Source organism: Nelumbo nucifera, chromosome 5 (assembly GCF_055504915.1).
Source record: "Nelumbo nucifera cultivar China Antique chromosome 5, China Antique-T2T, whole genome shotgun sequence".
In the NCBI taxonomy this organism is placed as follows: Eukaryota; Viridiplantae; Streptophyta; class Magnoliopsida; order Proteales; family Nelumbonaceae; genus Nelumbo; species Nelumbo nucifera.
Window position 1 is genome coordinate 24264830 of NC_142653.1, and position 15028 is coordinate 24279857.

The following is a 15028-nucleotide window of genomic DNA, read 5'->3' on the forward strand; positions in this document are numbered from 1 at the left end:
ATTCAATTTTATGATATGAGGACCAGTTTCTCAATTGACCGGCTATATATGAAATTCAAAAAGATTCTCATAAAAAAGGTAAATGGTTTATGAAATTCACTAACTCTACCTCTATTGTTAGGGGCAGAGCCAAGGGGTGGAAGGGGGGGGCATCCCCCCCCCCACCCATGCCTTAAAAATCCCTACAATACCCATTTTAACTTTACCTATATTTTTGTCCCCCTACCTATATTTACTAACATTTGGCCCCCCTATCCATGTTTATTACATTTTGGCTCCCCTCGAAAGAAAATCCTAGCTCCACCCCTGCTTATTGTTTACATATGGTCTTAAAATACCCCTAAGATTTTTGCCATTTGACATCGTTTTTAAGCACTAATAGAAAAAAAATGAAATGTTGAATTTGCCATCCACTATTCCTCAAATTTTTAAAATAAAACTCAATTGACAAAAATTTTCAGGAAGACGAAGAAGTGGATCGCAGCTCAAACGGTGATGTTTCGGAGATGGTAATAAAACTACTAAAGCTAGAAGAGAGCGCAGTTAACAGGACAATGTACAATTTCGTTTTCGGGTTGGGTAATCAAAAGACAACACAGAGTAGGGGTGAGCATTTGGTTTATTCGATTAAAGACTGAACCGAATAAATTGAATTTTTAAAAACTGATATACCTATTTGGGAAACTGAACCGAAACCAAACTTTTTCAAAACTGAACAAACCAAACCAATTTTTTTTTTTCGGTTACTTTGGTTGATTCAGTTAAAACCGAGTCTGCTTGCTACTTTCAATCTTTCCTATGCATTTATGCAAGTGCATCTAAAATTTACACTACAAAGTTTAAACAAGCACTTAAAAACAGAAAAATCCAGTGGCTAAAAATTTTCACAATCCATATTCAGTGGCTAACAAAATTACAGGGAAGAATTGAAGAATAAAGGGAAAAGAAGAAAAAAAAAAGAAAAAAATTACATGTACACAGAGACTCTAGTGGCTAAGAAAAAAACACAAGGAGGGAACTAAGAAGAGCCGAAAAGCTGAAGATTGAAGAAGAGTTGCAGGACTCTATCACTTTCCACCAAAAAGGTTAATTTGTTGGAGGATGCAGCCTGGAGTAGTGGAACTGGAACTCGTAGTTTGCTGCTACCTTGCTCGCTCACTGCTGCAAGCCTGCAACTGAGGTCTGAGGTTGCTAACGACACGGTATATATTGGAATAGAATGGAAGCTCTCAACAATTAGGGATTCAGGGTTTCAGTCATTAGAGTTTAGAGGAAGAGGAAGGTCCATGGTCAAAGAATAATGGGGTTTTGGCCTTAAGGCTAATGACTTTTCGGCTTTTCATTGTATGTGCATATTTATCAATTTATCTCCTAAAAGTTTTTGGGTTTTGGCAAGGCTAATGACTTTTGGTCTTTTCATTATATCTGCATGTTTACTCCTAAAAGTTTGATTTTTTTCGGTTAACCAAATTACTAAATGTCACAATCAAAATCAAACCAAAAACACCGAAACCAAAATTTTGGTTCAATTATTCAGTTTCAACCGAATTATACTCACCCCTAACACAGAATGATAAAATCTGCAACTTGTGGACAGGGTTTCTCATTTCCAGAATCATATCAAGTAATGAAGTAAACAATCACAAGCCTTTTTTTTTTAATTTTCTTTTCGGTTTAAGCGTTGAATCTTTTTTTGTAGAACCCTTTTTATTCTTATATAATTTCTAGCATAGAACGCCAATATATATATTTTATACATTCTTTTCAAATTGTTCAAAATTTTTTCCACTTACGACCTCTCTAATCTCCATTATTCGACACTAGAGTAGTAGAAAACCATTAAACAATAGCAAAGCTGTATATGAAGCCCCTGACCTTCCGCAGAATCTATCCACATATTTCTTTAGCTTCCCTCCATTTCCCCATCAATCAAGAGCCTGTAGAAAAGTTCGAAGATCAACCAATGGAAACCTCAAATTCTCAAAATCTTTTAAACGTATCTAAATTTCAATCACTCCCTAGGACCCATGGTTTTCGAACTGCTATTGATCCAGATGGTCGGACCATTCAGCCTGTGAATCGTTCAGGCAGTCGGTTCTGTTTTACCCCAAATTCGGTTCTTAGTCAAAAACCATTGAAAAAGTCAATAACCTGTTGACCCGGGCAGCCGAACTGTCAACCCGTTCAATAAATTTTGGTTGTTTTTATTTTTAATTTTTTTGTCAGAACAGACCGTTCATTCGAACCAGACGGTCGGACCATCAACCCAAAAAACCAGTGACCAGAATGGTTCCGTTTCCTGGTCATTTTTTAAAATCATGCTAGGATTGTTTAACTTTCAAGGATTTAACTAACCCTAACAGTTCTCGATCACACAAAAACGTGAACATTTCACCTCTGTTGAAATTGATAATAATAACTACAACCCATCCAAGCAAGAAAAGAAGAATAGAAATAGAAATTTCAAATCTATCTAAGCAAGCAAAGATCTCTCGCTCCTGAAACATATGTTTGGTTTGAAGGAAAAGGTAGGGAAAAGAAGGAAAACCTATACGAGTCTTGTAAAGATTTCCCTATATTCCCTTTCCTTTCCTTATTTTTTCCTTCAAACCACAGTCTAAGTTCAAAACAGTCTCCAATATAACCAGAAGATGAAAAATAGTTAAGAAGTATTTTGATTTGTATACAGTTAGGTGCGTTGTTTTGGTTCCTTATGGTTTGTGGTAGCTCATCAGTATCAATGAGTGTGTTCTCAGCAAATAAGCCACTAGGGCCCTGCTGTTTTTGTTGTTTCTTGGCTGAAATTTGAGATATCAAAATTTCATGAGGAAAAATGTAACAGAGGGCCTAGTTTTTGGGCTTCGGCGGTCGGAGTCGGAGGTAGAAAGGGTTCGTTGGGACATCTCTTCTAGGGCATGAAGCCCTTGGACTGTAGGCCCATTCTAGCAGAGAAATCATTTGAAAACAGTTGTATCATTATTTGAACTTCAGATTAACACTGAGAAATCAAGAGGAATAGTTTTGACACCATAATTATAAAAGAGTATTTTAGAAGTTTTTAAAAATATATCAATAATGTGATGTTACATGTGAGTGAAGTGTAATGGAAAATTAATGGCAATGGGGGCTTTAAACAACTATAAAAAAACTTAAGGGTACTTTAAAATAATATGTAAATATTTAAAGTAGAGTTGGTCAATTTCTTAAACTATAGGGGTACTTTAAGAAATTTTCTCTAAAACATCTCACAAATTTGTATTCATCATCCTCAAACATTGAAAACGGAAATGACAATAATACTAATCACAACCTAAGGAGGTGTTTGACAACATAGTTGGTTTTGTTTTTGAAAACAAAAACAACTGATACATTAATGAAAACTGATGGTGCGCAATCCGGCCGATCCTATCTGTCAACGACCTTGCCTCTGATTGGAGCAATAGGGGGGCCTGAAACGGAGAAGAAAGTGGGGAATCTCCGGGGAGGAACCCGGCGAGATCACTCCGAAGCTCAAGTTAGTATTCTCTCAAAGGCAAGATAAAACCAGATGGCGCAAAGTTCACATACCTCGTCCTCGGGGGGTAGAGAGCCTTTTTATAACCACCTCATGCACTCACTCCGAGGCCTCTGTCAGGTCGGGTATGATTACTTCTGTGCTTCTGCCAGTTCGGGTGTCATCACCTCTGCTGGGACAGAACCGCCACTGCTCCTTGTCGGAGCCGTCTTTGTAACTAGAGATGGCGGTGGTAGGTGGCGGTGGCAGGTGGCTGTTGGAATGCGGCTGTCAAGCGTTAGATCCCAAGTTAGTCAGGTGCGCCGCCCCTGGATACGGACTCCTTCGGTGTCAGGTATGGTTTGTTCAATTCGATGTCCTGGGGGTGAAGTGCTGGAGTGGTGTGCGAGGTTAAGTCTTGAGTTCGGATAGAAGTGTAGCCTGAACTGCCGTGGGGCAGGCCAGTTCGAGTTGTTGCCCTTTGTGTTCGTAAGGCTCGGGGCCTAAGGGAGAGCTCGGGCTCCTTACTGGGAGTTTGGGCTCCTTGCGGGGAGTTCAGACCACTGATTCCTCCTCTCGGAGCTCGCGCCTTGGCGAGTTGTTGTGCCGAACTGTTGCCTTTGCCACGTGTTGAGTGGTTACGAGGTCGGGCCAAATCTTCCTTCATCAATTGCCCCCCACTCCTCGTGCTAAGGGTCTTGCCCTGGCACGGGGAGTTCGCGAGGTGGCGGGTCTATTGGTCCCGTACTTCAGTTTGACTGATAGCGCGAGGTGCATCGTCAGGATTTTTTGGGTTTCTCGAGCGCCCAAAGAATGGGAAACGCACTGATCTGCCTACAAATGCTGACAGACGTGATAGCGTGCGCCTTATTTCAAAATTCAAAAAGCACGCCGCTGGGAGACGTGACAACGCACGCTTTATTTCAAAATTCAAAAAAGCGCGCCGCTGGGAGATGCGACAGCGGGCGTCTTTTCAAATTTGAAAACGTGTTGCTGCCGCCTTTAATGTGAGGAGACATGCAGTCAGTTTCGAGAGACGTGTGGCCAGTCACGTCTTGGTCTCAGGAGACGTGCGGTTAGCGCGACTGCGGGCCATCGGATTGGCTTTGATCTGAGCCGTTGATTCTTGGTTACTGTGGGTATAAATAGTGGGGGGACCCCAGTTGCTTGTCACTTCTACGCCTTGCTTCTTGAGCTCGCTTCCAAGTTTCAGCTCGCGTCCAAGCCTTTAGTTCGCCTTCAAAGTCTTCTGCTCGTGTTCAAGTTCCCGTAGTCCGTTCAAGCATTTTTCCGGATGAGTACTTTCCTGGGATCCATCTTCTCTCCCCGATGTCTAGCTCGGATAGCTCAGACGGTTCTTCAAGTGGGTCAGATGCAGGTTCTACGGACCGAGTTGCATCCCCTGATGGTCCTAGTGAACTGGAGGTAGAGTTCAAGGAAGAGTTCGAACCCGTAGGCCGAGTCGCCTTGGGTAGCTTGGCGTCCACCTCTCGTCGAGGTCGGACGTTAGACAAGTTCGGTCCCTCGACCATGACGCCTAAGGGGCTCCAATCCCTTATTACTTATTACAACTTGCTTGGGAAGTACGCCTACTTCATACCTTCGGGTAGCTTTCCTTGGGAACACGGTCCTGAAGAGATCGTGATATTTCGGGAGCAGCTCGCTGCGGGGCTGTGACTGCCTTTCCATCCCCTCCTTGTCAAGGTTATGAACCACTTTAGCGTTACTGTCGGTCAGCTTCACCCAAACTCCATTCGTAACTTGGTGGGGACAATCTCCCTATTTTGCGAACAGGGCTTCCCTTTAGACTTTGAGATCTTCTTTTCCATCCTAATGCTTAAGAAGCAAGCGGGTCCCCTTCCCGAGCGTAGGTGGGCGTATTACCTGTCTCCCCGCCTGGGTTTTAAGCTTTTACACGAACTTCCCAACAAGGTCCCGGCGTGGAAGCGGGACTATTTCGGGGTGCGAAGTGTATTGGGGTGGCCGTTTCAAACCGGGTGGGGAATGGCCGCCCTTGACTCCGGTGTTACGCTTGATAAAGAGACGGCGAAGGGCCTCCGACAACGGGCACGGCCTGGGCTAAAATGCCATCTTTATCTGTCGGAGGCCAAGCTCATTGAGGCCGGTTTGAGTTCGGGTAGGTTCCTTACTCAGGTTTCTTTTATTTTGCTTTGTTCTTTCGCTTTTTCCTGATGCCGAACTCATTTTGCAGGTGTGATGGACTTAGAGAGGACTCGCGGTGGGCACTTGTTTCACGGCATGAAGAGGAGGAAACGGGTTACCAAACGAACTCGTGCCAAGGTGCCCCGAGACGCGGAGCCCGAAGTACCAGACTACTCGTCTGTGGATCTGCCTAGGGAGCCCAAGATGGCACCTCCAGTCCATGAGGCGGTAGGGGCTCCTTATGCTGAAGCTACTTATACGGGGGCTCCTGCTTACTCTGAATCCGCTTACACGCGAGCTGGGCCCTCAGGCTCGAGGGCCCAAGGTGAGTTCAGGAGCGTGTTGTCACCGAACTACGCTTTGCAGAAGAGTAGGGAGGCCATCCATCCTGAGGAGGTCACGGCATGGTCCGAGCTTCCTTTGAACCAGGTAGCTTGTCGTGCTGCTACTCATGCCATGGTGGTAAGTCAGATTTCTTGTCCGGCTCTTTGCTTTTATCCTTCTGTCGTTTCTTTGATCATTTTTGTTCTTCCCCTTTTGGTAGGTGAATTCTTCAATCCATGCCTTGGTGGCCCAGGTGGAAAGGAGCTCGAGGCAGGCGCGAGCTGCCAAAGAGGCCTTCTGTGCTGCCGAGGCGGCTGCTCGCGTTGCACAGGCCAGGCAGGCGAGGTCTCAGAGAGATGCTGAGGCCATGAGAGTTGTGGTAAAGCATATGGCGGACCTGAGGCTGGACTTGCAGCATCAGGTTGAATATCTTCAAGAGGATATCAGGGAGAGGACGCAGATTTTTTCCCAAGGCATTGAGGACGCCAAGAAGAAGGCTATTGATGAGTACATTGCTTCGCCGCGCTTTGATGACCTAATGGTGGATTCGTACAGAAAGGGATTTAAACTAAGCCGGTGGATGATCTGGAATACATACCCCGAGCTTGATATTAGTGCGATATCCACCTCGCGCATTACTCAGGAGATGGCCGACGCCGCTGATGGTGAGCCGGATTCTGAGTGCGAGGCAGGACCTTCGGGTGTTGTCGAAGTGCCTTTTGATGAAGAATACTCACCTCCGAGCCTGTGAACTCAATATGTATTTTTTTTTGTTCGAAATGTACACTCCCTTATTTTGGAATGGAATCTCTTTTGGTTAAGTGTTGGTTGTTTTTTCTCCCGAACTGACCGTATTTGCCAAACTGCCCATATGCCTGATTTGTTTCTTGCCCAGGTTACTACACACGCGTGACCTGTTTTGGTGTTAATACTTAGTCTCTGAGATGCCGATGTCCTTATTAGTTCGTTGTCACCACTTCGTTAGCTCGACATCCTAACCCTTGGGCTCTGATAGCGATTTTGTCCACTTCGCTTGGTGGTTATAGGTAGTATCGCCTTAAGTTGACGATGTACCACGCTCGGGGTACTTGTTTGCCCTCTAAGGTTTCGAGCTCGTATGCCCCCCTGAGCGTTCTCTTTACTCTATATGGTCCTTCCCAATTTGGTCCAAGTTTGCCCACGCCGGGTTCGGGTACCATGATCTTACGGAGAACCAGGTCGCTGACACGGAAGCTCTGCTTCTTTACTCTGGCATTGTAGTATCGAGCTACTTTTTGCTGGTAGGCTGCTGTCTGGATGTGCGCGAGGTCTCTTACCTCATCCAGTAGGTCGAGGTTGGTACGTAACTCGTCTCCGTTTGTCTGATCGTCATATGCTTCTAGTCGTAGTGTGGGTATTTCGATCTCTGCCGGGATTACCGCTTCAGTGCCATAGGTGAGGTTAAAGGGGGTCTCTCCCGTGGTGGTTTTTTCCGTAATTCAGTGAGCCCATAGAACACTTGGTAGCTCGTCCGCCCACAACCCTTTAGCTCGGTCTAGTCGTGCTTTCAGTCCGCGGAGGATGGCTCTGTTCATTACTTCTGTCTGACCGTTTGCCTGCGGGTGTGCGACCGATGTAAAGTTCTGACGAATTCTCATATCTTGGCACCATTCTTGGAACTTGATATCCTCGAACTGCTTGCCATTGTCGGAGATCAGTACCCGAGGTAGACCGAAGCGACATACTATGTTCTTCCAAAAGAAGTTCTGTATGTTTCGGGCTGTAACTGTTGCCAGAGGTTCAGCTTCTATCCACTTTGTAAAGTAATCTACCGCCACCACTAAGAATTTCCTCCCACCTGTTGCTGGCGGGAATGGCCCCAGGAGGTCGATGCCCCATTGCGCAAAGGGCCATGGACTGGTGAGGTACTTGAGGTCGGCAACAGGCTGATGGTGGATGTTGGCATGCTTCTGACACTTGTCGCATTTTTTGATGAGCTCGATGGCCTCTGCCTTCATCGTTGGCCAGTAGTATCCTTGTCGAAGTGCCTTTTGAGCTAGGGCTCTGCCTCCCAAGTGTCCGCCGCACAGACCTTCATGAGTGTCGCAGAGCACGAGCTCGGCTTTGGTAGGTCGCAAGTAGCGCAGGTAGGGTAGCGTGTAGGACCGTCGATACAGCCATTCGTCTATTATGACGTATTTGGCTGCCTGGCGCTGCACCCTCTTGGCTGTATTGCAGTCCGCAGGGAGGGTTCCATCTAGCAAGAAGCTCGCGAGTGGGTCGATCCAACTCGGCTCTGCTTTAAGGACAGGAGCGACCTCCTCTGCCCCACCGAGAATACTAGGCCGAGGTGAGTCCTCTATGTACACGGTTCTCATGGTGTTGTGACTCGTGCTGGCTAACCAGGACAGGGAGTCGGCCTCAATGTTCTCTGACCTCGGTATTTGCCTGATGAAGTGTGACTGGAAGTTAAGCATAGCCTCCTTTACCTTTGCCAAGTAGGCGATCATAGTCAGCTCGCGTGCTTCGTATTCGCCCATAACTTGGTTGACTACAAGCTGGGAATCGCTGCAGATAACTATGTGTTTTGCCCTTACTCTTTGCGCTAGGTTCAGTCCGGCTATTAGTGCCTCGTACTCCGCCTCGTTGTTGGATGTCGAGAACTCAAAGCGTAGTGCGTATTCCAGTTTCATGCCACTTGGGCGGCATAGTACTATTCCAGCCCCACTGCCCTGTTGGTTCGAGGAGCCATCTACGTGAAGGATCCAGGGCTCCTCATCCCAGTCCGCGTTTGTCCTAACCAGGAGAAATGCCACACTGGCTACTACTTTACGGGGTTCAGACTTTGTTGGCTTGGGAGATCCGTGCTCACCTGAATTGGGGATCTCGGGCTCGACCGGCCTGGGGACTTCGAGGTTGAACGTGCATTCGACGATAAAATCTGCTACGGCTTGGGCCTTAATAGCAGTTTGTGGCTTGTACTAGAGGTCGTACTCGCTGAGTTCGATGACCTATTTCGTCAGTCGACCGAAAACCTCGGGCTTGAGTAAGACTTGCCTCAGAGGTTTGTCAGTTAAGACGATGACAGTGTGAGCCTGGAAGTATGGGCGGAGTTTCCGAGCTACTATCACCAGTGCGTATGCTAGCTTTTCTATCTGCGGGTACCTTGTCTCTGCTCCCTGCAAAATTTTACTAACATAATAGATGGGTCGTTGGACCCGATCTACTTCTTTTATTAGTACCGAACTGACCACCTCGTCGCTTGTCGAGAGGTACAGTTCCAAGACCTCGTCCTCCTCGGGCTGGGCTAAACGCGAGCTGGCATTCTCGGGTCCACTCGAACCCTTTGCCTTTGATTGCTTTAAAGAAAGGCAGACAACGGTCTACTGATTTGGACATGAAGCGGCTCAGAGCGGCTATGCGGCCGTTTAGCCTCTGAACCTCTTTTACTTTTCGGGGTGGTCTCATATCTAGGATGGCCTTTATCTTGTCCGGGTTGGCCTCAATATCGCGCCAGTTGACAATGTACGCTAGGAACTTACCTGAGGTGACACCGAAGACAAACTTGTTAGGGTTCAATTTCATGCCAAAATTGACGCAGAATTTGGAAGACAGAATCTAAGTCTTGTATTAATTCCTATGAAAACTGCGTCTTGACGACCATGTCGTCTACATAACATTCTATTTTTGTGCCAATTAAGGGCCGAAATAGCCTATTTACAAGTTTTTGGAAGGTCGCCCCGGCATTCTTTAATCTGAAGGGCATGACCTTGTAGTAGTACAGGCCGAACTCGGTTATGAAGCTGGTTTTTTCCTCCTCTCGGAGCTCGCGCCTTGGCGAGCTGTTGTGCCGAACTGTTGCCTTTGCCACGTGTTGAGTGGTTACGAGGTCGGGCCAAATCTTCCTTCATCAAAAACAATATAATTTTGTTGATGTGATAATTGTTTTTGTTTTCTGAAATAAAACCAACCAGATTGTGGAACACCCCCTAAGTCATGGGCTAGAGTTCTTTGACCAATGCAAGCCATTCCTATTTCTTTAGCTTTGGAATTTGGATTTGTTCTTGAGAAGTTTGGAATTTGTAATTGCTCAAAACTTTTTTTTTTTGCAATACTAGTGGGGGTGCATGTGCGTTGCACGTGTATGTTCCTATTGTCAGAATTTGGGGGTTCACAGTCCGGTTTGGTGCGATTTGGAGAAGATCTCAAACCAAACCTGTAAATTACATTTTGAGAAATTTTTAAACCGAACCAAACCGTTTTATTGTGGTTTCTATTACGGTTTGGGGACTTTGGGCCATTCTATGTTCTTTTGGGCTTAACCCAATTAGAAAGCCCAAATAGCTCCCCTAAAAATTAAAACTTAAAAACTTTTATTTATTATTTTATTATAAAATAAAGAGTTCATTATATATTTATAATTTTACGTATTCCATTTATATCATATATATATATATATTTACGGTTTGGTTCGGTTTATAAAATTCAATAAACCAAACCAAAATTGTAAATCATAATTTAGAAAATTCTCAAACCAAACCAAACCAAACTACAAATTCAGTTTGATTCGGTTCAATTTTGTGATTTAAACCGTATAATGAACACCCCTATTCAAAATAACATATTTGAATTGAAGTGATTTAAAAAAAAAGAATTGATTTTCAAGTACCAAAAATATAATACACAAAAACAACCCGGCAACGATAATAAATGTAAGTTCAAATATCTTCGATCATTCTCTAATTTAAACTCCTCTTCATTACCAAAAAAAAAAAAAAGAAAAAATTCCTCTTCTTGTTTTCTTGTTTGATCTATGAATTTAATAGCGGTGTTCCTTCCATCTGAAAGCAATCCTTATAAACTGGCCCAAAGCGACCATGTCAAAATAGAAATAGTAGTCTTCCCAAAGCTGTTTAAAAGTGAAGAGTCGAACCACTATCTCAATTGCAAGTTATAGGGTTGTATAATCACATTTCTCTTCATATAAACTGCTATACACCCAAAACAATTTAACCAAAAAAAAATTAAACATAAAAGAGAAACCAAAAGAGAGTGCAAGTTAAATCAATTTAGAATTTTAGACAAAATAAAAGAAAATAAACTAACTACTTTGTTGAGTGAACTCTTATATTGGATTCTAAATTGATTGTGTATCCAAAGAAAATGAAATAGCATTCAAATGCTATAACATACTACGTCCCTATTTAGGTTCAAATTTGGAGGATTTTTAAAAATATGATCACATTTTTAATAAAAATGGGGAAATACATCCATTCAGCTTATCAATTAAGTTTATCCTTGAAGGAGAAATTTTGAACTTATCATGATGATTTGATTCTATTTAATATCATGAAAACAATACAGAGTAATATGAGAGTTGTTCAGCCACATTAATATATTTGATAAAAAATTAACCAACATCATGACTACCTTAATAGGGTAACCATTATGTGGAGAATTTGGATGTCCATGGATTCATCTTTTTAGGGTTCCATGGATTCATCTTTTTAGGGCACTTGTCTCTCTTGTATATAAGGGTAAAATAGAAACTTACGAATTTGCTAGATTGGCTGTCAACCCATTCAAAGTTGTATTATTAATAGGGGTAGATTTGTAAATAAAAATTGGGGTGTTCTACCAAGAGAATTGATCATTTTCATTTTTTTAGTTTTTATTTAAATAAATATAATGGGGTATATGTTAGTTTGGCTGTTCAACAAAGAGCCGTTGATCATTCTATTTTAATTTTTTTTTTAAATAATGGGGTATATGTTAGTTTGGCTTTTTGTATTATTAATAGAGGAAAAATTGGATATAAAAATCAGGGTATTAGTTTGACTGTTTTGTATTATTAATAGGGATAAACTTGAAAATAAAAATCAGGGTGTTCAACGAATAGCCATTGATCATTCTCATTTTTAATAATGGGTCAATAGATAATAGAAACATGTTATGAATTGAAATTGCATGGTTGTGGATGGTCCAAGTTGTTCTTGATTTTGAAAGCAAATTAAGGAAAAAGAATGAAAATCGTTATCCCACTAGGGCCCGGTGAACATTCAAATAATCATTTAGCTCACATGTTATGTGTCCAGGCCAATAGTCCACATATGTGCACCCCAAGCTTGAAATTGTACATTGGGCTTAGCACTTGTTGGAACACTTGAAATCAAGGTTCTAAAAATCAACCCGGATATGAAATCGCTTTGACCATCGGTTTCTAGGTTGGTTCAACTGTCCAGGTCAATCAGTTCAAACGTTTCAGTTATATATCTCATGATCTCATCCTACCCTTTGGACTGGAATATTAGGGTATGATGGGATGTAAATGTTATGGCAAAGGGGCATGAGAAAGAGAGTGAAAGGAGGGTTTGTGACGCTTGTCGGCTTAGAGAAGGGAAAAGAAAAGAAGGTTGAGAAGAAGAAGAGGAGGAGGAAGTAGAGGTGTGGGTGACATGTAGCGGCAACGACGACGGCGACATATTTCTCACAGATCTCTTTCTCGTAGATCTGTAATTTGAGATCTCTCTTACAGATCTCATCTCTGAACATAAGATTTCTCAGATCTCTAAATCTCTCTCATTTCTTACTCTCTCTAGATCTCAGATCAAAGATCGATCTTGTTTCTCTATGTTTTTTTTGTTATTTTATTTTTTTTTGAAAATTTTAAATAAAACATATTGTACTGCAAATTGTTGCCCATGTCAAATGGTTTAATGGTCAAATTGTTTGGGTCAACGGTTTATTGACCAATTCAGTGATTATTAATAAAATAATGGTTGAACATTAAAATGGAACCGATGCCTTGACCAATTTTCAAGCCGAATGGTTTGACCGTCCAGATCAATGGTGGTTTGAAAACACAGCTTGAAATAAGTACATATTTTTAGGTGTTGGAACCGCACAATAGTCCACTAATGTTTTGGTTAGAATAATTATGTTAGATTCTTGGGCACATTACCGATAATACTCCATCAAATCTTGCTCGACACTAAAAACAAATTGCGCTAAGGTAGTCTTTCCACTCCCATGCATATCCAAGGTTTTAAAAACTGATCCGGAAATGGAACTGTTCTAGCTACCAGTTTCTGGGTCAATGGCTCAACCGGTCTGGGTCGAACGGTTCAGACGATTTGCATATTAGGGCAAATGTTTATATGAGATTTTCCCTAATATGCAAATCTCATGTAAGAAAGAAGATGTCGGTTGAGAAAAGCCAGGTTTGGCTGAGAAATAAAAAAAGAAAGAAGAAGGAAAGAGAGGAAGGAAGGAGAAAAGGAGGGAAGAAGGAAGAGGAGGAAGAGGATTCGATGCTCACCGGCGACGATAGCGGCAGCGGCAATAGATGCAGATCTGAGATCTGAGTTCTTGGATCTCAGATCTCAGATTTGAGTTCTCTGAAGTCTAAACACCTATACTTCTTCTTCTTCTTCTCTCCCTTCTCAGGTCGCATATTTGAGTTCGTGTGGATCTCTGATCTGAGTTCTGCAACATTATATAGTGAACCGCTGGCTGGGTCAAACGAGTCGACGGTTCGACTGCCTGTGTCAGTGGTTTTCTAACGAAGTCAACGGTTTTTTACCCAAGAATGGGTTAAGGGTGAAATAGAACCGGTTGCTTGGACAATTTTCGGGCCGAACGGTCTGACCGTCCGAATCAACAACGGTTCAAAAACATTGTGCATATCAACTATTGACAGTATGAAGACACAAATTATCTTTTCTATGTTTCTATCTCCTCTCTCTTGGAATTCAAAATTCAGTTAAACAATTACTTAATTGTAATCTTGCTCTAGCTCCTTTCGGGTTCTCAAACACTTTCGGTCAAAGTGAGAGCAACCTTTTATGATGTGAGTTTCTTTAATTTTTCCAAGGTGTCAAAGTGAGATGTGAGTTTTTTTTTTTAAAAATTTTCCAAGGTGTTCATTATCCTTAATTTCATCCCAAGTTTAAATTCCATTGCTGTTGGGTGAAATACACCTATATGATAGGTGTGTATTTCATCCATTTCGAGTCATTTGCAAGTGAACCAATGCTACTCACCAGCCATATTCCTTTTCCTCTTCCTTTTCTCTCTATTTTTGCAATTAAGTCCGTGAATCAACATGATCCATTGCTTCTCATTTTATAGCTACACAGTTAGTAGAAACTAAGTAACTAAGTAAGTGAGATAAAATTTGTATTTGTTGAATTTTATTTTGAAAATTTAAAGAATAATGGAGAACATAATTAATCATAAAAGGGTAATATTGGATTTAAAAAAAGAATTATACATTAGATGATGTTGCATGTGAACGGATTGTGATAGAAGGGACACCATCCATAGGAAAGGATTTATAGTCAATTATCAAAAAGCTTGGGGATATTTGTGGCAATTTATTAGAATCCATTTCTTAACTTAGACTTAGTTTCGAAGGAGTACAGATACAAATATGTAGAGTGCAAATACATACAAAATAATATAAAATACAAGGTTTTGTTCTCTATATATTTGTATTCTTTCCAAACCGAGCCTTTAAGTTGTGTTTGCTTGCAATGCAAATAAATTTGCACTGATGCAAAACCATGGCAGTGCAAATGATTTGAGTCTAAATCTTATATTTTTATCTATTTCCGTTTCAAATTTTAGCTTATTTTGTTTGATTGCAATATAAATAAAGTAAATTAAGACACAAAGCCAAATAAAGTAAAATCCAAAACAAAATTAAACAAAAATTTGTAATTTTTTCATTTGCACTCTCACGCATTAGTAGTAATGCAAATTAAATTACACTCAAGGTTCTAAATATTGATATTCTAAATATTGATATGCCCGATATGCCAGTAGAGGTGTATTGATCATTTTTTTTTTTTCAAAACCGATTCAGGAGGCTGATTTAAGACTCCTCCACCCCCTAAACCGGTCAGAACCCTGATACACGGGGTGCTCCCGATAAGGGCCGATCATGTATACTTTGAACCTTGATTGCACTGCAATCAAACGCAGCATTAAAGACAATTTAAGAGATTTTCCGAACCAAAAATTATCTGGAAATTTTATCGGCTAAAGGCTGGAGGGAGTCCCCGAACT